This window comes from Mastomys coucha, unplaced genomic scaffold (assembly GCF_008632895.1).
Source record: "Mastomys coucha isolate ucsf_1 unplaced genomic scaffold, UCSF_Mcou_1 pScaffold22, whole genome shotgun sequence".
Lineage (NCBI taxonomy): Eukaryota > Metazoa > Chordata > Mammalia > Rodentia > Muridae > Mastomys > Mastomys coucha.
Genome location: NW_022196905.1, coordinates 159,861,328 through 159,885,109, shown reverse-complemented (window position 1 = coordinate 159,885,109; position 23,782 = coordinate 159,861,328). Strand labels below are relative to the sequence as shown.

The 23,782-nt window shown below is 39.0% G+C and overlaps 1 protein-coding gene and 1 pseudogene across 4 annotated transcripts in view; one reads left to right on the top strand and one right to left on the bottom strand.

The window, feature by feature from the left end:
• Csmd1 (CUB and Sushi multiple domains 1) overlaps positions 1-23,782 on the top strand; it is a 1,620,113-nt gene that overhangs the window by 934,277 nt on the left and 662,054 nt on the right. The gene's annotated exons all lie outside the window — the stretch shown is intronic.
• Positions 12,501-23,782, bottom strand: part of LOC116070715 — a 31,040-nt pseudogene continuing 19,758 nt past the window's right edge.

Here is a 23,782-nt window from a genome sequence, read left to right as displayed (position 1 = left end):
AGAGAAGTAGAGGCCAGCCATGACCACATGAAGAGAAGGGGAGAGGGAATGGGGAGAGAGCAGGAGAAGGGGGAGGAGGCAAGGGAGAGAAGCAGGAGTAAGAGAGCAAATCCCATTTCTAATATGAGGTGCTGTTTCCTCCAAAATTAACTTTTGACCTTTTAAGAAACTTAAATTTATAAATCTAGAATTTTTTTCTGTCCTTAAATTTAATCCTGAGAGATCATAGTGTACATTAGTAATTTTGTACCTCAGATAGTAAATTTAATCTTTTATAGAGAGGGCCAAGAATGTGTGCCATTAAATCCATCTCAGTCTCTAGGAGAGGATTTAGTGTCAGAGTCTACTCTTCTAAAGTGACTTGGTGGATGTTTGTGCAAATTTATACTCCACAAAGTTGCACACGTTTATTAGTATATATTTGTGCATATATATTCTGCAATCATGTTTTAGTAATTTTTAAACTAGAACAATTACATGCTTTATAAACATTGTTTCAAGAGATAGCAATTTTTCATTACAGTACTGCTAATAAATGACTGTAGAACTAGAGGTCATATGACAGTAATCAGACGCAGGTAGTTCAGGAGCTCCTCGAATGACAGCTGATTCTCAGACACCTGGTGACACAGACACTGCAAGTCACACACATTATGAATCTTTCAATAAAAACTTTGCCTATTAAATTAAATTTTGTTTTTATCTTCATGTTAAAATGGTGGGCATGAGACACTGTTAGACAATCAGAGCATGCATGGACAAGGACAGGTATGTAGGCAAAACTGAACTAAGTAAATCCAGAGAGTAATTGCTCTAGGTTTCATTATGAGTTCAGAACTATATTAATCCCATTAATTAGTCAGTTTTAAAATGCAGAGAACTTAAGTCTTAAGAAAATCGAACTGATACCTAGATGGAGATAGAATGAGAGAGACAGAAAAAGAGAGACAGAGACACACACACCACAGAGAGGGGGAGGGGGAGAGAGAGAGAGAGAGAGAGAGAGAGAGAGAGAGAGAGAGAGAGAGAGAGAGAGAGAGAGAGAGAGAGAGGAGGGAGGGAGGAGAGGAGGGAGGGAAGGAGGGAGAGAGGGAGGGAACCCAATTGTTTTTGAAGAAGGAGGGAAAAAAAACCACTTCCTAGTTACTGCATGTAATAAAGATTTCACGGAGTTGCTCTGTGCTGCTGGAAGTGGAAACAGTGAGAGGGCCACACTATGAAGTCTAGACTGAGCTGAGAGCTGGGCATAGAAGGGGTCAAGATTCCCACACAGCCTCTGATTCTCTTTGACATTGGTTTTCTACCCTAGGAAATAGCACTTTGTCATAGAGTGAGCATAGGAAGAAATTCAGGATGAACTCTGAAGGATGTAGAGAGAAAGGAATATCTCTGATATTAAATCTGAGAGAACAGCAAGGATGCAAGGGCAGATGGTTTCCAGTAGCAAAAATACAAACAAGCACGGAAATAAATGATCAGCATAGATTTATTTTAACCCAAGGAAACATACCCAGACCCTTGTTCATGGAGAAACAGATGCCATAGGAAAATGAAGCTGGCACTAGGAGCCTTGACTAACTGCCAGCTGCTCCCAGAGCAGGAAGGTGATTTGGGAGTATTGATATGCAAATGAGTTTCCTCAAACCTCCTAATAGCAAGTGGATGGTGGTTCCAAGCTGCACCATCCCTTCTGCACTGTTGCCTGATGGAAGGAGCTCCTCCTTCCCTGGGTTAGAAGTACGTAACACCAACAGGTATGTAAGGCCCTGCAGGTTCTGGGACTGGGACCCACACATGAGGTTTTTTAGGTGGCATTTTATGGGAGCCCCCAAATGTAACTTTCCTGGTTGGTGACCCTGTCTAAGAGATGAATTCATGATGCTCGTAGATTCACGCCCACTTCTTTCACAGGTTGCTTGAGGCTCCTGGCTTTGGAGCTTTGCACACAGACAGCAGAAGAGGGCTGCTCCTCTTTCAGATCTAAGACTCTTTCAGAGTTCTCTTGTGATCAGCCAGGCTGCCCAGAACGCGCCGACTTTGATTAACTTAAAGTTATCTGACTTACAGGAGGTATTTGGTCCTTCCTTCTGCAGAAATTTGCTAAGTTGACCTCACAAGAGGTAATGTTTGGGGAGGAAACTCATGTCAGCAAGCATCAGACTCTGATCCACCCAATCCACACAGGCATTCCTGAAGCAAAGGTAGGGCTGGCCCTTTCCTGGGTGAACTAGCAGAGGGCAAAGTTATCTGGCCACATGGTTGCTCAGTCACAGCCTTTCAGGAGTTACAGGTACCAATGTACCATGTAGACTGTAGACTGTTCTCCTAACCATAGAGATTTCACATTGCAAGGAGTCCCCAGCTCCGCCTCTGTAGCTCTCATCGTGAAGCATAATTATCCTTCAGAATCTGCATTGTAAACTCACACACTTCTAACCTATGTTAACTTTTGACTTGAGTGCCATGTCTGCATATTATTTATTTTAATTAAAAGTATAACTAATAGAAATTGAAGCCAAGCATTCAGTGTTCTGTTCTTGAATGCACACTAGAATGTCAACAAGAAATTCAGGATGCATTATCCCTTAAGCCAGTTTTAACCTTTAAGAGATGTTTTCCCACTCCAAATAGAAATCTGATCTGCCTCTCCCAGAAGGCAGAGACTGTTTTGTTCTGAAGCCACCTAGGTCACTTGACCTCATTGTGAGGGAAAGATCTGTATTTCTGTCCACTAGAAATAAAAATAGTGAATCTCCTGTTTCTGCCAGTGATGAATGCAAACACACAGTTCCCAGTGCTCACTAGCAGACACTCCCTGGGAGCCAGGAGAGCTCTTGTGTGCTTTTAAAAATGACATTGGTCTCTAGTTATTACTTTCTTAAAAATCCAATTTTTCCCTTGCGACAATTCGGCTAAAAAAATGATAAAGTAACAGTTGGTCCCATTGCCAAACAGATTGTATACTCACACCCATAAATCAACCCTCTGAGCACCCAACCATGGATCATGGTGTAGAATTTTGAAATCATTCTTTTTTAATAATTTTGTTGCTCAGTGAAGTATATGTATATCTACCAAATGGAACCTCTGGGACTCTGTGCGAGGATTTGTCATTCCCTTTTATGTAAAGACTGGGATTCGATCCTCCAAAATCATTATTAATTGTCACTGATTCACTGAGAATCACCTGCCCATCAGGCAGCTTGATAATCCCAGCTCCATCACCTCTTAATGAGGAACCAGCTAGACCCACTCATGAACCTGCTTCTTAAAGAGAAGAAATGAAAAGAGACTCTTCTTAAAAGTACTATTTTAAGTTTTCCATAGGGTAGTTATCATCATATGTAATAAAAATGGTATTTAAATGAACACTAAGAACTGAACTAGGATTGAATTACGTAGAACAGGCGTGCCTCTGCCATAACCCTGACAAAATCTATTGGGGGCTGAGAGGCAACTGAACACTCCAGTATATTCTCAGAACTTCACTATAGATTCCATAGAACCATGCTTGAATACCATGAGAGGATCTGCCTAGTATAAGCACGTCCTGTAGTTTGTCACTGTAGTCTTATAACTGATAGCATCTGAGGCTGCCAGGAAGTCAGCTCTCTGTATGTGGTTCCACAGCTACGGATTCAGTTGTTAATACTGAGGAAAAAAAAAATACTGCTTCTGCCATGAAGAACACATGCCAAATTTTCTTGTTATTTTTTCCTAAACAACACAGTACGGCAATTGTTTGCATAGTGTTCACACTAGATAATCCATCTAGAGAACATTTAAGCACATAGAATAATAATACACAAGCTGGCTCCAAGTACTTATGCTTTCCTGGGAGGGACTTGCATAGCCACAAGAACCTTTTGGCATCTGTAGAAGCTCCTAGCACTATCTGCAGTGGATACCAAGGGATGACTGACTGTTATGGATTCAAGCACTTTTTCTCCATCAGAAATTTGGTGTCAGATACTGTACTGTATTCCCACATGTCCTGCCCCATCATGGGCTCTTGTCAGTAACTGCTGTCTCTTACTTCACTGTCACATTTCATAGTATCCCATGATAATTTTCAAAGGAATATTCAGTTGCTTAACTTCTTACTGATGTGCTGGCATGCAAGTCCCCTCATGGTTCAGTTACTCTACAATTATCAAGAACCACCAGGAAAACTGTAATTTAATTTTTTATATAAATATTCCATTTTTAAAATTTCTGTGCATTCTTACACATTTTACACATTTGTATGTACTATATGCACAAATTGTCCTTCTTATCTTATCTTTGGTTGCTTGTCACATGGATATCATTGATTATATACTGATTTTAAACTCTCCAGTATGTTTACTTACCTAGTTGTACCTAGTAGCTACAACATAATTATCAAATAAATGAATGCTTCAAAATATTTCTAGGTGTGGAATAAATACCTGTATACTGACAGGCCAATAGAAAGTAACAGTAATATGGCTGAGAGAAGTGCCTTGTGAGTTCTAGTGTTAAAAGTTAAGTTGGTATTTCCAGGGAGAACAGAAAGGGATATGCCACCTAGTAGCTGACAGAGAGTACAGAGCCAGAGTCCCACATAGGCTGCTGTGAAAACTCTTTGGAAAGGATAAAGGTGAGTTGCTAGACAACCATAGCATTTCTCATCTGTAAAACATGAAGAAAATGTTATTTTGAACACAGCTGAGAAAAAATGAACTTGGCAAACAAATCAACTAAGTAAACTTACTGTTGTGCCGTGGTCATACTGTGGTCATGCCATGGTCATGTTGTGGTCATGCTCCTCTGGGAAATCCTTTTAGGTGTGTGAGAAGCTTCACATTTTTACTTTTGACATCACGTTTGTGAAATGTATACTAACAGTGGTCTGTTCCCATCAGTGGACATAGCCTTTGACAGCTTTAGTTTTGAAGGTTAATATTTCACTTTTTAGAAGACTACACTTGTTTGTTATGGATCTGGGTATCTCTCAGAGACTCATTATGGCCATAAATATATTGTGACAAGTGGCTTTTCATTTAGGTACTGGTGTATAATATAGGTGTAGGATTGCACCTGAAAGCACTTCCAAGATACAGCGCCTCGCCATGTCAGCCCATAAGATTACATGTATATCTACCTGTGGGCAGGAACTAATTTTAACATATATGTCTTTCATTTATCCTAGTCATCTTTTTAGCAGACTAAGCAAGTTTGATTACATAGAAGCAGCAGTTAGTTTTATAACCTACTCTTTTGCCTGAACAGCAAATTTTACAAGACCAGTCAACTTAAGAGGTTTTGACATCTAGGAAAAAGGGGAAGTGGGCTGCTCAGGTCCAGCATATAGAGGGGCTTACACATTACCAGCAATTTTTGCTTTTTGGTCTCTCAAGCATAGTAATTTAAACATTACTTTAACTTTCACATTTTGAGATCCCATATTAACTTCTTTCTGTTTTCCCAGTTTGAAACTCGGTGCATTCTTTTTCAAGGTTCTGGTTAGTTTCACTTTAGTTTGGAATTATCATTGAAATCTAATATGATCTACATATGGTACCAAGAATTGAAAACATTGGTGTTAACATTTTATTTGAGTAAATTCCACCCAGAGATGGAATTTATATTCTTTGTAGTTCTAGACAGACACATTTGTTCCAATGATTTTTTAAGATTCTAAGAGTAAGCTATAGTTTTGGCCCTAGAAATGAATTAAAAACTGACAATACATGTCTTAGGCAGTGTTCTATTGCTGTGCAAATACACCATGATCATGGCAACTCTTATAAAAGAAAGCATTTAATTGGAGTTTTTGTACAGTTTCAGAGGTCTAGGCTATTGTCATGGCAGGGAGCATAGTGACATGTAGGCATGATACTGGAAAAGCAGTTCTACATCCAGATCCACAGGCATCAGGAAAAGAGACACTGGGTTTAGAAGAGGTTTTTTTGAAACCTCAAAGTCCACCTCCAGCAACACACTTCCTCCAACAAGGCTACACTTCTTAATCCTTTCAAATAGAGCCACTCCTTGATGATCAAGTATTTAAACTTATGAGCATATGGGGGCTGTTCTTATTCAAACCACCACACCACATATTGATCTCGGTTAGATAATGTGTTCTAGATCCAACAGGGAAGTTGTCCCCAGGAAGTCTTAGAGATACAGTGTCCTAAACAAGACCTGTATAGGACACCAGTTGACTTGTTGATATCGATGGCGAAATCTCACAAGGCACCACCTCCATATGAAGAGCTAGGGACAATCACTGTCAGACCTAAATACATGTCCAACACCATGAATAGTACTAAATGTAATCCTTAGGATGTGTGTGTGTGTGTGTGTGTGTGTGTGTGTGTGTGTGTGTAATTTAAAAAGATGTAATGAACTTAAGAGGGAGTCAGGGGCACTGAAGCAACTTCAGTGGGGGAGTGAGGATTGAAAATGACACAAGTGCAGTACTCACGTATAAAATCCTCAAAAAATTAAAACACTACCAGTGAAAAAAATGGAAATGCAATAATTAATATCCTAAAACAATGATCTTGAAATATAGCATACAATCAGCCAGTTGTTTTAAGATGAAGTAGGACTTCTAAGACATCATTTAGTTGGAGCACTCGGTATAGAACATACTAGCATTAAAAGCTAGAGGAATGTTATAAGAATTGTAATTGGTTTGTACACTCTAACAGAAACATTGAAAACATTTACCAACCACATGTCATAGGCTTAGATAATAACCATATTGGAATCACAGTATCTGACTTATGCATAGTAACCTTACAGAAAGCATTAAAATCAGTCCAACAAATGAAAACTTTTGGTTTCAGATGCCTAGCATTAGGCAACATCTCACAGGTGAATAGCTAGATAAATTCGATAGAGGAAATTTTAGCTGGATATAAAAATAACATTGCAAAACAAAATTGAAAGAAATTCTTAAAAACATGTTCATTCTCCCTACATTAGATGAGTTGGGATCAATAAAAGCATTGCTTTGGGAAAACTTCACTGTGGCTAGTCTTTGCCAATACAGAAGCTATGACCTTGACCGAGGCTGTTTAACTTAAGAAAAGCCTGCTTATTAATGGAAGCCACAAAGGGAAGATGATGGCTGAAAACATTGGATAATACTTTTGATGATAGTTTACTTCCTCTATTTTCCCCTCATTTTTAAGTAGTTAAAAGTCAAACTCATGAGCTATTTAAAATATTCAAATATAGTATTTTCTGGAGAAGGAATTGGCCTTCCACTGAACTTCCATTATGCTTGCTTCTGAGGCACATACAGCCTCAGCCATCTTGTTGTAGAGTTTTCTCTTTAGAATAGACAAATCACAATGCCTAAAAAGTTCAGTTCAGTTCCTGGTTCTATATTCTACAGTACAGTCTGAACTTCTTAAATTTATCTTGGCCATGTATTAGTTGAAAACCTGAGGTTTCTATTTTTTAAATGTACATATTTTAACTTAAAGGAACATAAGAGATATTTGTAACTTTGTTGAATTATATAAATATATTTACCCAGTCAATTTTTGGACACCAGTCTAGCTTTTCATTAAATCTGTAGTTTATTGAATGACTGAATGACTCTATATTCAAGGCAGTGAACATTCTTAGTATTACAAAACATACAGTTGACTTACTTTGCTTATTCTCGAGCTGTTCCCCATGAGTGTGCAAGTACCACTGTTTTCTAAAGTATGTCTGTTAAGGTACAGTGAAATGTTCTTTGGTATTTTAATCATCTCCTTAGCATGGACTTTCAAGAACATCTGTATCACAGTTTGGTTAATATATGTTCACTTTTTTTTCAAAAAGATACAAAAATACATTCACATTTAGTGACTTCATGAAGCCAAAAACTTAGGCATGTTGAGAAATCAGTAAGAAGGAAGTAATCTGTTCAAAGTACATCTTTTTAATGATTAGGAAGAAACTTGTGAAATGAACACCTACACAGAACCAAAATACTAAGGACTGCAGGTAAAGTTAGCTATGCAATGCATCTAGTTGTTTCTCCCCCTGTTATTGAACCCCAGATGCCTAAGGCATAGATGATCATTGTGTTCATTGCTGATACATGCAGCAAAGCAAAACACAGAGACCTGGAGAACTACTTGTATTCTTGGAAAAATCAGAAAAGCTCAAGTATCTTTCTTCCCTTTGTTTTATCCTTATTGTACACTAAGCTGGCCACAAACTTTGATTCAAATTCTCTTAGAATTAATCCAAAGATTCTTATAAATAGCAGCAACTATGGGTCTAAAAACATATAATGGACACACTATCCATTCTTTACAACAATACACACACAAAGAATAATAGAATAGAAGAACCTAATTATCTAGAACTATCTGTGTCGCCAGTGGGCTATGGTCTCCTGTCATTGACCATATAAATTACTAAAGTTATGCTTTCTGGCTTAATAGTCGTCCATGCCTTGTTTACCCGATGTTATTAAAATTCAAAACTAGAACAAACCCACTTATTCAACATATATTTATTCAGCGACTTTTTGATGCTGTTCAATTTTTTAAGTTCTAGAAATAAAATGGTAGCTTTCTTGCTCAAAGAAGTTGAATTCTGAGGAGAGTGAACAGCAAAAGATGCCAAAGCGATTTGAAAGGTTACAGGGGACCTGAGTTATGGGAGGCCACTGTCAGCAGGTCAAACTTCTGATTCATTGATAGAGTGTGTTTCTAGAAGAAACCTTCCACTGATGGTCTGGGCAAGAACACTGTAAGAAGGTTAGGGCTGATACCAACACAGTTGTGGAAAGAAACAAGGTGGACAGGTCAGAGATCACAGTCAAACAAATAGCATGGTTCTTGGTGCAGTAACTGAAGGCTCTGAGTATATGAGGTAGAAGAACAGTTAAAAGTGAAGTAGAGATGTTAGTATATGCATATTCAACCACAAACTTGTAGATTTCTACGTTTCTCCAATATCCTCCTATGTGATATAAGAGCAATGTCCAAGAAAGATTTTAAGTGGATCATGGAAGATCAGAGACTTTGTCAGTAAGTCCTTGAGAATAACAGGCCATTTCCACATCATATATGTGGTGAACATCTGAGCCAACCAAGTTATATGTGTATAGTATGAGGTAGCATGAGGGTTGAATATTATGGCTGGCCCTACAGAAACTGGGAAATCATTCTTTTCTTACTAATAGACCTAAATAAAAAATCCAAAACCCTATTCCTCACAGGTGTCAGGAAATATAGTAGTTATTATTTCTCATTCCAGCTCTAAGAACATGGAAAGAGAAAAAGGCCTTGTCTCTCCCACCACAGGATTCCCTATCTTATCAGTTCACGTATCTGTTCTTGTAGTACATGATTTCATTATATTGTTTTATGTCTAGTGTCCAGCACACACCTCAAAACACTTTAGACCAGACCACTGAATCTCAATCTTCCTAATGCTGTGACCCTTTAATGTAGATCCTTGTTTGTGGTGACTTCCAACCATAAAATTATTTTATTGCTAATCCATAACTGTATTTTTGTTACTGTTATGAGTAGTAATGTAAATCTCTGATATACAGGATATAGGATATACAACCCCCAAAAGGGTCATAATCCATAGATTGAGAAACATTGCTGTAGACTGTTGACTTCTAAATGTTTTTCATTATCATATCTTCAAATGAAATCATACCAGGAAGTTCAAAAATTAAAAAAAAATGATGCTCATAACTATTAAATCTCAGTGATCTGTTTGCCACAGAAATGATGGCAAGTTGAATTGGTAGAGCTCTTTAGAGAAAGACTAGCCTAGAATCTAAGTGTGTGCAGACACTGAATCTGTGGAGATGGCTCAGGCATTGTGCAAACATGTTGGAAGCAAAACCTGAAGGAGGTTGTCAGCCAGAGGTCCAGGTAATATTTGCATTGTGAGTCTTAAGACTATTGCTGGTAGAATTTCTCTTGCTTCGGCCAGCAGATTTTTTTTCTATTCAAATTGTGAACCGATTGGATGCAGCCCACCCCTACTGAGGTAATATGCTTTGCTCAAATTGTAATAATTTAATCTCATTGTCAAAAAGTTCCACCCATAATACTGTTTGAACAAATATTCTAGCACTGTGGCATGGGCAGGTTAACACATAAACCAGTTCTTATATGTATGTATGTGTGATCTCTGTAACTAAATATAGTCTTATGTGAATTTTTGATAATATTCATAAAGCAGACACAGGAATCATCCACTTAGATGCAAGGCTTCACGCTAAAGGGAAAGATTCATAAATTGAATAAAATAGTTATTTAATCTAATCAAAGATAATTATATTTTTTCATTTTAATTCATATTAGCATGCCTAATGAAAACAATAAACTACTATGTGGATAACAGTATGTGTTTTTATCTAGAACTTTAAAATTTTAAACTTACACAAAGGCAGTTTTTAGTGCTTTTCCTTTATCATAAAAATTAACAAATTACTGTTAACCAAGTCCCATATTTAGAGGAATATAAAGTTTTCCAAGACAAACATGTTTTTGTCCATATTTTTAAAACTAGTTTTGGAGAAAATTAGAAGACTTCTCATGCAGGAGAGATCCACCTGTTTGTTCCTGGAGACGGTCTCATTAAGTAGCCCTGGCTAGTCTGGAACATGTTTTTGTCTTCCAGCCTCCACTTCCCAGGTGCTGGAATTACCAGCATGCACCACCTCTCAGCTAAGAGCTGCATTATTGTACAAGCTAGTTAGAAATAAGCACTGGTCAGCAATTCAATTCCACCTTTATCCTGAAGTTCCCACTTGAACTAAGCCTCAGAATACTGAAATAGTTATCAGGAGAAGGAGGAAGAAGGTGTTGTTGCCAGTTCATTTCATATACCTTCCCAGGGGTTGGTTGCAGAAAGTCAAGTCCTGTGACTCCATCCAAAGCTTGATAAAATAAGACTTGTTCTTTGTTAGTACTCTGCTTATTCACATATTTAGATACATGAGTACCCATCTTTCCTCCTTTGGATGGGAGCCTCTGGACTAGTAGATTAATTGCCTTCTTACCTTTCTATTCTCTAATTGTGGCTCTACAGCTGCCTAGCATAGATTCACCCACAGGCAACACTAGGCTGCAGATAGCTAGCTGAACTGTCCCTGTTGTGAAATCTCTGCTCTTCCTCCAGCTCCCCCTTCTCTCTGCATGTCTTGCCGTCACCTTTGGAGTTTACTGCTGCCTTAGTCTGCAATGCACAGGGCAGCAGCAACTGAGTCGGACATTCCCCTGTAGTACCTGGTACCTGAAAGAGCCATTGGCAGCTAATTCCTACCTAAAGTAGAATTCTACCACTTTTCCCAAATCGCAGTGGTTAATGTGCACATAGATAATTACTGTAATTAGCTAAGCAGGGCATCCAAAGTCCAAGACTCCAGTAGGATTCCAAGACATGTAAACATCAAATTAAAAGATCAGTGAGATATGGACAAAGGACAAGAAGACAGAAGAGATGTTTAAGGAGGTTTTTGGAGGCATTGGAAGGGGAATTTATATGATCAAAACATATTATGTATGAGTACAAAATTATCAAAGAATGAATTAAAAATTTGGGAACTATCAAGGAAAAGAATAAAAAGTTTAAACACACACACAAAGACAGCAGACTGATCATACAAAGCCCAGCAGGCCTAGTGGACTCTGGATTTCATTCTGTATTCTATGGAAATTCAGTAAAGGGACTTCCGTGAATAAGACAGATGACTAAGAAGAGAGAGAGAGAGAGAGAGAGAGAGAGAGAGAGAGAGAAAGAGAGAGAGAGAGGATGAGGAGGGAGTGAATCATAAAGACAAAGAAAAGGAAGATTTGAGAGGAACAACAAAAATACAGCTACTAATATTAACATTATCAGATGACAAAAATGAATACTGGATATAGGAAATATATCCTATATATATATCCCTGGGATTCAAAGGATTGTATATTCATTTGGTCAATTTTCAAGTATAAGGAAAATAAATAGCAAATCACGCAGTTAGGAAGATGCTCCTAAGAACAAAATTACCTAAAATGCAAGAGAAGGAAACAATGTTTCTATTGCTTATGAAGGCCACAGTTGGGGAGCTCAAAGGAAGAGGTGATAAATTGTGGAAGGGTCAGGGCTTGGCTGTATGAGCCCTCCACCTGATTACTCTGTCAAAGACAAGTCCTTGTAATTATATACAAAGTTTTCTTATAGTATACAGAAAGTTCCAGAGGTCCCAGGATTTCTATTGAGATTTCTATCTTGTCAATCATTTCAGACATTAGTATTTGATGTGCTATCATGGAGGCAAACTGTATTGTTGGTGGTGGTGGTGGTAGTGGTGGTGGTGGTAATATGGTATTGTTGTTATTATTGTTGCTGGTGGTGATGAGGTCTTGTTTTGTTTTCCTGTATAAAAACTACGAATCTCAACTATAAGAGATGGAGAGAAGTAGGCAAGATAGACCCACCCTTTAGTGTAGAAAAACAGGAGGGCAAGTGGGTAAGCCTCATAAGGAGGGGAGGCCATTTAAGGCTTAAAATATTCTCTGTAAAAAACTGGAAGAGTCTCCCCAGCCTGAGAGGAAGGTAGAGGCAGGTTTTTCAATGGAGTTCTCACCACTCGAGGGTCCAGAAATAGAGAAAGGCATCCGCTTTACATCTTGCTCTGGGTCATTTTCTTCCTTATGGAGATAAGGAGTACTGCAGGTCTCAGAAGGAAGGTATTTGCTTATGTGGGCTAAAAGTCAACATTTCCAAAAGCTGCTTGCTTCATATTCCTCCATCTGGGGACCACTGACTGCATTGATTGAAGCCCCTCTGCGGGGAGAGATTCCAGGGAATGGGGGCAGGGTACAGTTACATCTTGAGGCCAGTTATCTTTTAGAAGCAATCCAATGAGATCAAAGATTTTACTCCACTGGTCAGCTTCTGGGCTTCCAGGGAAGAGATGCATTCGGTGAGATATCTCAGTGAAGATCCAATGGACATGCCACCTGTCCACAAGTGTTGCATATGTAGACTACAGATAAACGTGAGGAACACAGTATTGGAACATAACAGCCACAGGCACGAGGAAACATCCAGTAGCTGTAGAAGCTGGCTAGGCCAAAGTCAGTAAGTTTGGCTGTTCTAGTACTCATCACCAGAATGTAACCTAGTTTGAGGTCTTGGTGAACAATACAATTTGCATGAAGAAAATCTAGGCTGTGTAGAAACTGATGCACCAGGTCCTCTATAATCTCAACTGTCAAGCCAGGGGTGGGGATGGGAATGCTTTGTCCAGGTATGTCCTTAAGTCCTAGTCTATATGTTTAAACACTAGGATGGCCCTATTGTCTCAGTCAGTTCAGGAAGTACTACAGACATCCATTAGCTGGACAACATTGGGATATTCTAAAACCTCTAGGCTCCTAAGTAAAGCTACCTCATGAGGTGTGTTGATAGGAAGGCCCCCTTCAGATCCTCTTCCATTAGGAACTCTCATAATCTTGAGGGCCTCAACATGGCCGTTGTAGGAATCTCAGGGCTTCCAAACCATTCCATAGGTACTAACAGCAATTTCAGACACTGTTTGAGAGGTAGCATTTTCTGAGCAGGGGATATCCTTAAGTCAATTATCCGGGCCCAGCAGCTGGTTCCTGCAGTGACATAAACTGAGGATGAGTCCCAGGCAGCTGGATGCTACAGACTATCCTATAGACAGAAATGTGAATGTCCCTTGAATACTGTTTCTTCTGTTCAGCATTGGGTCTCAGGGTGTCATTTCAGGGAGCATGCATGTCATTCAGGAGCGTAGGTAGTCTTTCTAGATCAGGGTGCAGGCTACTTCAATTTTCTTCCACCATTGAAAGGCTTAATATAGCTCTAGCCTGGGGCCCAGAAGAGAGATGAGGGATTGGTGCAATCTTCCTTTCTGTTCCTCTTGAACAGACCCATCTATCCTAGCAAGGGTTTTATCTGAGGGTTAAATAAAGTTTCTCTCTGCTCATCTCTTCTGGAATAGGGGGCTAATATTTTCTCTGACCATAGATTGTATAACTGAAGTGACCAAGTAATATAGTATCTGGCTTCAGTGTCTGTATTGCCAAGTTAGTAGAAAAATATCAAGTTAGTTTGATGCCAATGAGACTGACTTCTGCTGAAGTAACCAAGGACGTGATGCTAGCTAGATTCTTTCTTTCAGGGCTCTCTCCTAAATGTTCCCGCCTTGATATTTAGGGAGAGTAGTGTTTCCTGAAGGAACACTAGGGGCTCCAATAACACTGCTTAAAATAGTCAAAACTTAAACTTTGTCATCTTAATTTGCTTTATGAATTCACTTAAAAAATAATAAGAAAAAATGAATAAAATGTTTAGGTAGTAGGAAATTTACAATATATTAGATTTTTTTTTTACCAAATTTTATTCCTTCTTGAAAATCTACTAGGTTTAGACTAGAAAATAATTTCTAATATAATCAAATTATTGTTAGTGGAAGGACTCACTTTGCATGCTATGAATATTCATAGAGATATTATTTACTGAATATGAACTGCCAAGGCATGGCTCAGTTGTCCAACTTCCATCTTATTTCTTCTCTGAATCATTCTATTCTAATTTTTTCTCTGCTGAACTAGAAATGGCTAGCGTTAGTGTACATGGTAGTGGTCTGCGTTTGGATTTCCCTAAAAACCCTGTCATCTGACAAGAAGACCTGAAGTTTGTTCAGAGAAACTTATGTTTCCTGAGAAAATACCTTGGTGTTCTGATACTTTGGGTTCTTTCAGGGTCAGAGACAGCTCATCATCATTGTGATAAAGTGAATCCACATCCCATTGTCAAATTGCTCTTATTGCAGACTTCAGTGAACTGTGGAATTCAGTGCTGCACAGTAAGAGCAGGGAACCCAACACATGTGTGGAGAGGGTGTCTTAATGTAGGCTTGAAAGATAAATCAAGAGGGCAAAGTAAACCTTTAATAATTCAGGAAACCAATGATGTTGAGAACAGAAGCTTTAAGCTCTTCAAATACAAGGTATATGTGACATAAAATTTAAGGCAATGTATCATAGTGAAATAAGAAGAAAAAAGAAACAGATACCTTTAAAATTACAAAAGAAAAAAATAAATCAGCAAACATTGAGGAAAATAGCTGAGAGGCAGAAATGAAGAAGACATAGTTCTAAATGGAAGCCACACAGACAACAAGGAATGCAGCATGCTGTCTAGGAGGAGCCAAGTTCAGAGGTTAGAAAGACAGACTCTCCTAGGAGCCAGCACAGAGAGCCCAGTTAGCTAATGGGAAGTGAGAACCCAGCAAGAATCTTGGTATCACTACACCTCCATGTTTCTCTGAGCCATTCTTGGACTAGATGGTTGTATGGGGGTTTTACTGCTGTGAACAGACACCATGGCCAAGGCAAGTATTATAAATGACAACATTTGATTGAGGCTGGCTTACAGACTCAAAGGTTCAATACATTGTCATTAAGGCAGAAACATGGCAGCATCCAGGCAAGCATGGTGCAGGAGAAGCTGAGGTGTTCTACATCTTCATCCAAAAGAAGCCAGAAACAGACTGGGCTTCCTCAGGCAGCTAGGAGGAAAATCTCCAAGCCCACCCCCACAGTGATACACTTCCTCCAACAAGGCCACACCTTCTAATAGTGCCACTCCCTGGGACACGAATATGTAAACCATCACAACAGCTTACTAAAGAGACTCTCAGAACCATAGAAGTCTCTGAACATTATGTAGTAAATATGACCTTTAAGTATGCCTGGAAGAGACCCACAGTGAGTGTCCCAGAGGAGTCTGTAAGAGCAGCTTACCCTATTATGTCACAGTGACGACACATGGAAGTCCATGTTTAGTTTAGAGAGCTCTTGGTAGCTCCTTGGGATCCAGAGTAAATCTTGGGTTTCCTTGTGTGTGTGTACCATTGATAGATTGCATTGTGTTAATATCAGTACCTACCCTGGCTAGAGTGGAGCCACACCAGAAAGAAGTAGATAAAAGATAACTGGAGAATCCACAAGGTGGAGAAGCCTGGAGGAGTCCTCAGAAGGTGGCAGTTCATAGGTGCATAGCAGCAAGTCACAGGTAGATATGCAGACAGTTGTGTAACACTGGGCATGTGAAGAACAGTTCAAAACAGGTTTTCCCCCTAGTTATAGTTCTGTGACTTGATGGGTTTTTTCTCTACATGGTTTGATGCCAGAGTGCTATACACTGGCAGAAACTATATTTTGAGTTTCAAATTTTGTTTATCTCAGATATACCCACTGTATTGCCTAGAACATGGTGCAGGAGCTATGATGAACAATTCCTGGCTGTGACAGCCGCAGCAGAGACAAGAGACACCACTGTGCTGCTCTGTTGTGAATTTCCAAGCAGGAAAGCATTCTATGTGGCCTGAGAATGTTTTAATTTAGTATTTTTTAAATTTTATGATGAAAATTTCAGGCTGTATATTTCTCAGTGTAAGCCATGAATTATCTAATCACAGAGGAATTCCTTTGGTCTCATTCTTTAAGGGACCCACCTGAGCTACCAGATGTTACACACATATCCAGGTAGAGGAAATGCAAAACAAAGATGCCTAGCAGGGTTATTTTTTAATTTGAAGTTGACCCTGAGAGCCACCACTATCCTACAATAAGACCATCTTATTTTTGACAAGCTGTCACTCAATTGATTAGATTGGTAAAAACTCAAGAAATCACCAAAGGTGGGTGTGTGAGAAACTCATTCACTGAAAATAATTCTGAATGTCAATGACAGGTTTTATTACAGCAGAAAAAAAAGAGCATGAATAATCAGTAAAGTAATTTTGTAGTATTGAATGTAGCATAAAAATTTGTATACCATTAATTGCTTTAAATGGTGCTTAGTTGAGATAAATAAAATGCCCTGATATTTAGATAATTCTACACACAAAAATCAGAAATCCAAAACAAGAAAAATAGATGATCATGGCAAGTTCGGGTGTTGTCCGCAGGTTTTACAAGATTTGAACTTCTGGATGGACAAGGCATCCTTGATTAAAAGTTCTGATAAATTATAGGCATTACCCTAAAACACTAAGGCAAAGAAGGAAGAGGAAGCTGGCCATTTGACATCCTCCCCTCCTTCAGTGGGAAGGCATTTTAAACTTACCATAAAGTTTACATATATACTTATCAAATTCTAAATCCTTTCAATTGTGGGCTGTTTAATTAAGTGATCTTAACTGAAGTGACTGGAAAGCATTGGATAACCTTTCCAGTCATCCAGACTCCTTTTTTTCACATTATAAATTGGTTTACGGAAGGAAAAGCACAGAAGCCCTGTTCAGATACCTTGGATGGAATGGGATTCCTTTTGTGTTTTCCACATACACACTTTTGCATTTGTCTGCTAGATGGATACTGGGCTCTGTGCTACCGCTAATGAAGGAGATGTGCTTTCTACCTTGGACGCGACAGGAAATTAGAAGCAGAATCCATTCCAGAAGGCAGGCGCTGTCAATGTCTAAGTGCTATTTCTGTTTCCTCTTGAAACATAGCCATCAATCTGTAGTGTTCAGGGTCCTTGAATCTCCATTTCCTTGAAGCACTTGAAATCTCAGACCCTTGAAAACATTCATACTCTTCCGAGCTTGCTCTTAAAAAATATTTCTTAGAAGAATTTTGCTTCAAAAATAAACAAAGAATAAAATACAAAGAAAATAAATAAGTGCAAGAGAGAAATGCAGGTCTGGATTTGAAATAACAAACAAAATCTTATATTTTGCAAATATGCCATAATTAAGGAAATTCAGAGGAGCACTTTAAATTGATTACATTCATGAAATGTAAGTGGAAGAGATAATTTCATGTTTAAACAGGAGTTTTGTAATAATCAAGGAACAGTATTATGATTTAAAGTTAAGGGTTAAACTGGCTCTGGAGAGGTGGCTCAGTGGTTAAGAAGCATGTACTGCTCTTCTGGAGGGCTGGATTTCAGTTCCCAGCACCCATGTTAAGGGGCTCAAAACCTTCTGTAACCCTAGCTCTGCTGGCTTCAATACTCTCTTCTGGCTTTTGCAGGCATCTGCATGCATGTGCATGTAACCACACACAGACACATACATACACATAGTTTAAAATAATCAAAATAAATCATTAAAATGAAGAGTTCAGAAAATCACCCAGTCTCCCCTGGAGAATAGTATTGGCTAAGGCAGGAGATGGAACCCCAAACCTGGGTCTCTGGAGATCAGAGGGCACTGGGTGCCATTTGAGAACATGCATGGCTTTGTTTGCATTTGCTTAGCCTTCAGACATCACCTCATACAGAACAGGAGATGGTGGATCTGCCCTCTGGCACACAGCACTGGGGGCCTCATATATGGACTCCTTTTAGGATGATATACTCTGGGTGATGTAAGAGCATTATAGAGGTACAAGAAGCTAGGAAGTGCTCAATAAATGTGGAGGACTGCAAGTTGAATGTAAGACACTTAACAGAATTTTGCAAACTTCTCCCAACTGATTGCTGAGCAACATTTTCAATGTTTTGATATTTCCTTCATACTGGCAGTACAAATTATGGTACAGAGGTCCTCCTTTAGATAAGGGATGATCTCCACACACACAGAGGGTGTGTCTTGCCTCTTCTCTGGAGGTGACCCAGATCTCAATTTTTATGTGTAGCACTTCAGATCTGAGAACAGTGTTTTGAATATATTTTTTGAACTTTCAACAGTAGACACATTGCTATTCCATGCATATCCTTTGCTAGGAGAAATTTTAATTTTTCATGGGCTCATTTTGAAAGAAAATCATAAGCAGAAAAAGACAGAGTAATGAGTGCACCCAGAGTGCTGTGTTCTCTAGTCTGCAGAGTGGAGACTAAAGTAAATCTCAACTCTCCACACTTGAAACTTCCCTGTTAATTGAAGATCACAGGGGACTTCCAGACCTTGCCGTACAGTATTTGAATCCAGTTCCATCCGGTTCCATCCAGTTCCAATCAGTGTCAGGGCAGTTCCAAGACTCTTATGTGTGTCACATAGGCTAGCTTTCATGATGCTGATAATCCCTGAAGGAGGTAGATGGAAGAACCTGAATGCCACATCCAAGCCCTGTCCAGGCCAGTTCCAGAGAAGCAAAGGCTAAGAGCGGTATCTTCCATTGCTTTGTATTTCCAACTTTAATTTTCACAAGGTTTTGTGGGGAAAAAAAAAAGATCTATGGATCAGTGCGCAAGTCTCCATAAATGTCTTTTCCTCTGGATGATGCGATTGATCTGAAATGCTATCACCTACTGATCCTGATCCGTTTCTATGCTCAGGATCTGGTGACTTTCTTGATACGTGGAACATTTAGGTCCTGACCACACACAAGCTGCCTTCAGAGACAGTGGGCAGAGATGCTTAGAGAGGGCAGTCGTGCCCAGTGCTGAGTTTTTGATATAGACTGTCTCTGAGAAAGAACTCAGAGCACAAAGGCTTTTAGGCCTGGAGAGGCAAGAAATGGGTTTCCTTAATACAGTGAACTTCTTCACAGTGGAAACAATTTGGAAATTTCTATTAGGCATGCATGAAAGGAGTGCTTAATAGCTCCTAGTTATTTTACTCCAATTAGCATTTTTACTGGTGTGCATGCCTATTCATTGTGAGACGATGTGCTTTAAAATAATTATTATATATGAACAAACACAAAACAGAGCAGAATCGGGAGGAATTTTCAGACTCATCTCAATGTGACTGGAATATGAATTCCTAGGCATTGAATTTTGAATACAAAAGAGAATTAAGCAGCTATTTTCTGTCAAGTATTTTTGAAAACTCCTGATCCTCAAGAAAAACTTACTGGGAGCCTTCAACTGGCCAGGCACTCTTTGAAGCCCTAATGATGTAATCCTTTTTATAATATCCGGATGCTGGCTTGCACCCACCCCAAAGTTTAGAGAAAGATGCTCATGCTAAAGCAGTCAGGGGAATCAATGTATTATTAGAAACTGGGCAACCTGCAGCTGGTAGGAGCCAGGTAGCCTCTCATTAGGGTTACAACAAAACCTGAATGGAGACATGAAGTCTTGCTGGTTGGTGAGGAGCCAAGCAGAGCTAAAAGCCTCATTCTGCAGTGGTGGCCTCCCACCAGAGCCATCCCCACTCTGTTTTGTTTTGTTGATCCCTCATGATTTTGACTCGGCTTTTTTACAAGATTTTCTGGAAAGGAAATTGTAAGATATCTGGAGTCCAAAGAAACAGTAGAAGTGACTCTCCTTTTAAAATAGAGGTAACAAGCACAGAAAATTGAAATGTTTCATCAAATGTCACCATGAACAGTCATCAGGAGAGTGGAAGTCAAGCCACACAAGGGAGGAACAAACAAAACCCATAAGCTAGATTTCACTGTTTTCTTTCTATGTTTTTTTTTAAAAGGGGGAAAACCTTTAAGTTGCTAATGGGTCAATAAAGGTAGACATTCACATGCCAGCATTTGCTAAATTCATAATTTTCATACACAATTCACAGTTCATCTTTAAAGAGAAACTGACCAGTGGTCAGTTATTTCTGAAAAACTTATTCCATTGTCATGAGGTGCGGACAGATACATTGTGAGAAGTGTATTGTTAGGCAACGTGGTCATTATGCAAATATCATAGGGTGTCCTTACACAAATGAAAAGAGCTCTGATGTCCCAGGCAAATTCAGTCTCCTGGACTTCTGTCATTAATACAGCCAGGCACTCATCAAAATGGAAAAGTTACCTGTAAGTAGATGTGAATGGTTCTGAGGACTACTACAGAAAGCAGCAAAGACATTGTTCAAACCTCTCAATTGCTAGGACATTTAGTTCATACAATGTCTGTTTTATGTCTGTTTATTTTATATTTTATTCAGCTTTTATTATGAGCTGCCATTATTCTAAGTGGGTGGGAGTACAACAACAACAACAAAAGAATATAATTCCATGGGTTCAATAGGATGTTGTGTGAATGTCAACTGGGCTGCTGAAACTCACACTAAGGACCACAGGATAATGACAAGGGCACGAGGAAATTCTGAAGTCCTAGAGTGGAACAGTACGGACCTATCTATAATCACTACAAAAAGCTCATAGTTAGGGGTGACATTAAGTCAGATTCCTGAGTATGAACAAGAGCCTGAGAGGACAGTGGTAGAAAGAAGAAACAGTTGAAATAAATAGGGTTTAAGGAAAGATGAACTGTGTGGTGTCATGACAGGAAGATGGAGGACTTTGTAAGGAGTCAAGAAACGAGTGATATGAGATGGTCCAGAGACAAAGTAAATCTCACGGGATTTGGGGATGCTGTGGAAGAACTTAGCATTACCTCCTCAAGGCTCAGCAAGGTCATTCTGTCCAATATGGAGGAAGGGGTGACAGCAGACAAAGAGGAAAGTAGGGAAGCTAGTAGTTGCTCCATTGAACCTTAGATGGAGAAGAAAAGGGTTTGGACCAAGAATGAGATGGCAACTGAGTTCTGAGAATGGATGATAGAAAGTATTAGAATAAGTAGGCAGTCTGGAAATAAGCTTGGCAACATCAGAAATAAGGACCACAAGGTTTGGGAAGGAAAAGATGCTGGGGGATGATGTTTGGATAAAGGAGTCTGAAACTGGGGTGGGGAAAGGAATGTCAGAGGAAGGAGTGTTTGAAGGTGGATGCTTTTTACAGAGTCAGCTAGCAAGGTAGAGGCCACAGGCGAGTGACGAGGGCAAGAGCCATGAATGCTGGAGCTTTTCAAAAGCTTATGAAGTTCAATTCTCTATGTTCACAGAAGTTTCAATTTATAGACTGTTGGAATGTAGCAATATGTTAATGCAATTTCCTCAAAACTGGATATTCTATGGAAATCCTAGCAGATTCTTAATTATGGATTCATTATAATTAAATGAAATCTGAGACAGGTGTTCAAAGCTGAAAATAAGCAAATTAGAAAGAGTTATCAGAACGTAGGTAGCATTGTAATTTACTTTCCGTGAAAGCAAGTGTGTTCCTTCTAGCCAGGAATGTCAGGGAGTACTGGTTGGACTCAAATTGTCTTAGTAAATGTTAAGTGACTTTCAATTAGGCCGTTCTCAGGCATCACCATATGGGCTATTAGCATGCTATATAGGATGTAATTAAGCTCTTGGTAGCATAAGTTTTGCTCAGTGAAGCAGAGTGTCTCATGCACAGATTCCTACAGCTGTAAAGCCTCACCATGCGTGAGGTGGTTCTTTGTATGAGCATCCTTGTTTGGATAGCAATGTCAATGTAGAGACTAATTTTCTGTTTATAAATGATGCTTACTGTATAGATGATGTTCACTTTGAGTGAGACCACAGAAATGGGACTTCATCAGAACTACTGTTCTATGGTGTGTATCACAGGTAATTAGTGGACCAGCATTTACAGCCACATCATTGTGTGACTGCAATTTATTGATGGACTTTTCCCACTCAATTATTCATCATTGCATGTGATATAAGTACAGGGTTGCCATTAGCATAAATTCACAACGAAGTCAATAAATTGGGTTTATCTGCCTTTCAAAACTGATGTTTTATTTGAAGAGATTTTTATAGGAAGATTAGTTCCATATGAATAGTTCATTTTATTAATGTAATTGAAATTTCATCTTGGGCTTTGATCCAGTGGAAAACATCTCAGGAAGATGACAGCGCCCTGAGGAAATCTAGGTGACACTGGGGAATTGCAAGTTAAAAGTCTCACTGACAGACCAGACATGTTTTGCATTATCAAAATAATAGTTTAATAAAATGCAGATATGATCTCTAAATAGAGGTACTCCTAAAAAGAGGTTGTATTTTAAATGACTAAGTCTTTGATGGCTTTTGAGTAGTTAACTCTGCTTATAAAAAAAAAAAAAAAAAAAAAAAAAAAAAAGACCTGTCACCTGTGACTCCTCAATTTTAAATTTCCAGGACTATGTGCATTTTATTTTATTATTGATAAAAAATTCAGGTGATAGTGCATGTTTGCATCTATTTATCAAAATAGTACATAAGAATTCAGAGACAAGAGAATGCCATACATGACTCTGAGCTCGAAACTATGCCAACAGATACAGGTGTCTAAACCTCAGCACTCTGGAGAATAAAAGCAGGAGGATTTTCAGGGTCTCAAGCCCAACCAGGCCCTATTTAATGAGGTCCTGTCATAGGGATATGAAAGATATGGGCTTTTGTCTTTTAACTGGTCCAAATATGGCAAAGCAAACACTGTTCAGTGCAATCACAGTCATCATCGATTCTCTCTGCTCAAAATCATCCTCAGACACATAGTCCTGCAGGCTGCGAACTGGTTGATACAGAAATGACAGGATCATCCTCAGACACATAGTTCCGCAGGCTGCGAGCTGGTTGATACAGAATCGACAGGACTGATGTTCTTCTGAATAAAAGTGCTATCCTATCACAGACCAAGTCTTAGGTTAACCACCAAGATCCTCATCCGGGGCTTAGATACAGAAAAGCCAGATGCAAACGTCAAAGACAGAAATCCGAGAGAAAAGGCATAAACCAGAATCTGCAATTGGTGGTACTCTCTTCTGCCATGAAAGGAGAAACATAAGAAGAAATATTTCTTATGCACTCCTAACCCATGAGGTTTAAAGTAACTTCTGTAGTCAGAGTGACCACCTGCTCACTGGATTCTTTTGTATAGTTTTATTGCTTCCATGTGACTTTGAATTCTTTGGGGAAAAAGAGTCTCTCAAAATTTGTATCTTAGGTTAGTCTCAAGCCATAATGGTATCATTAAAACTCATTTCCACTCAGGATGATATTCTCCAGATCCATCCATTTCCCTAAGAATTTCATAAATTTATTTTTTTTAAT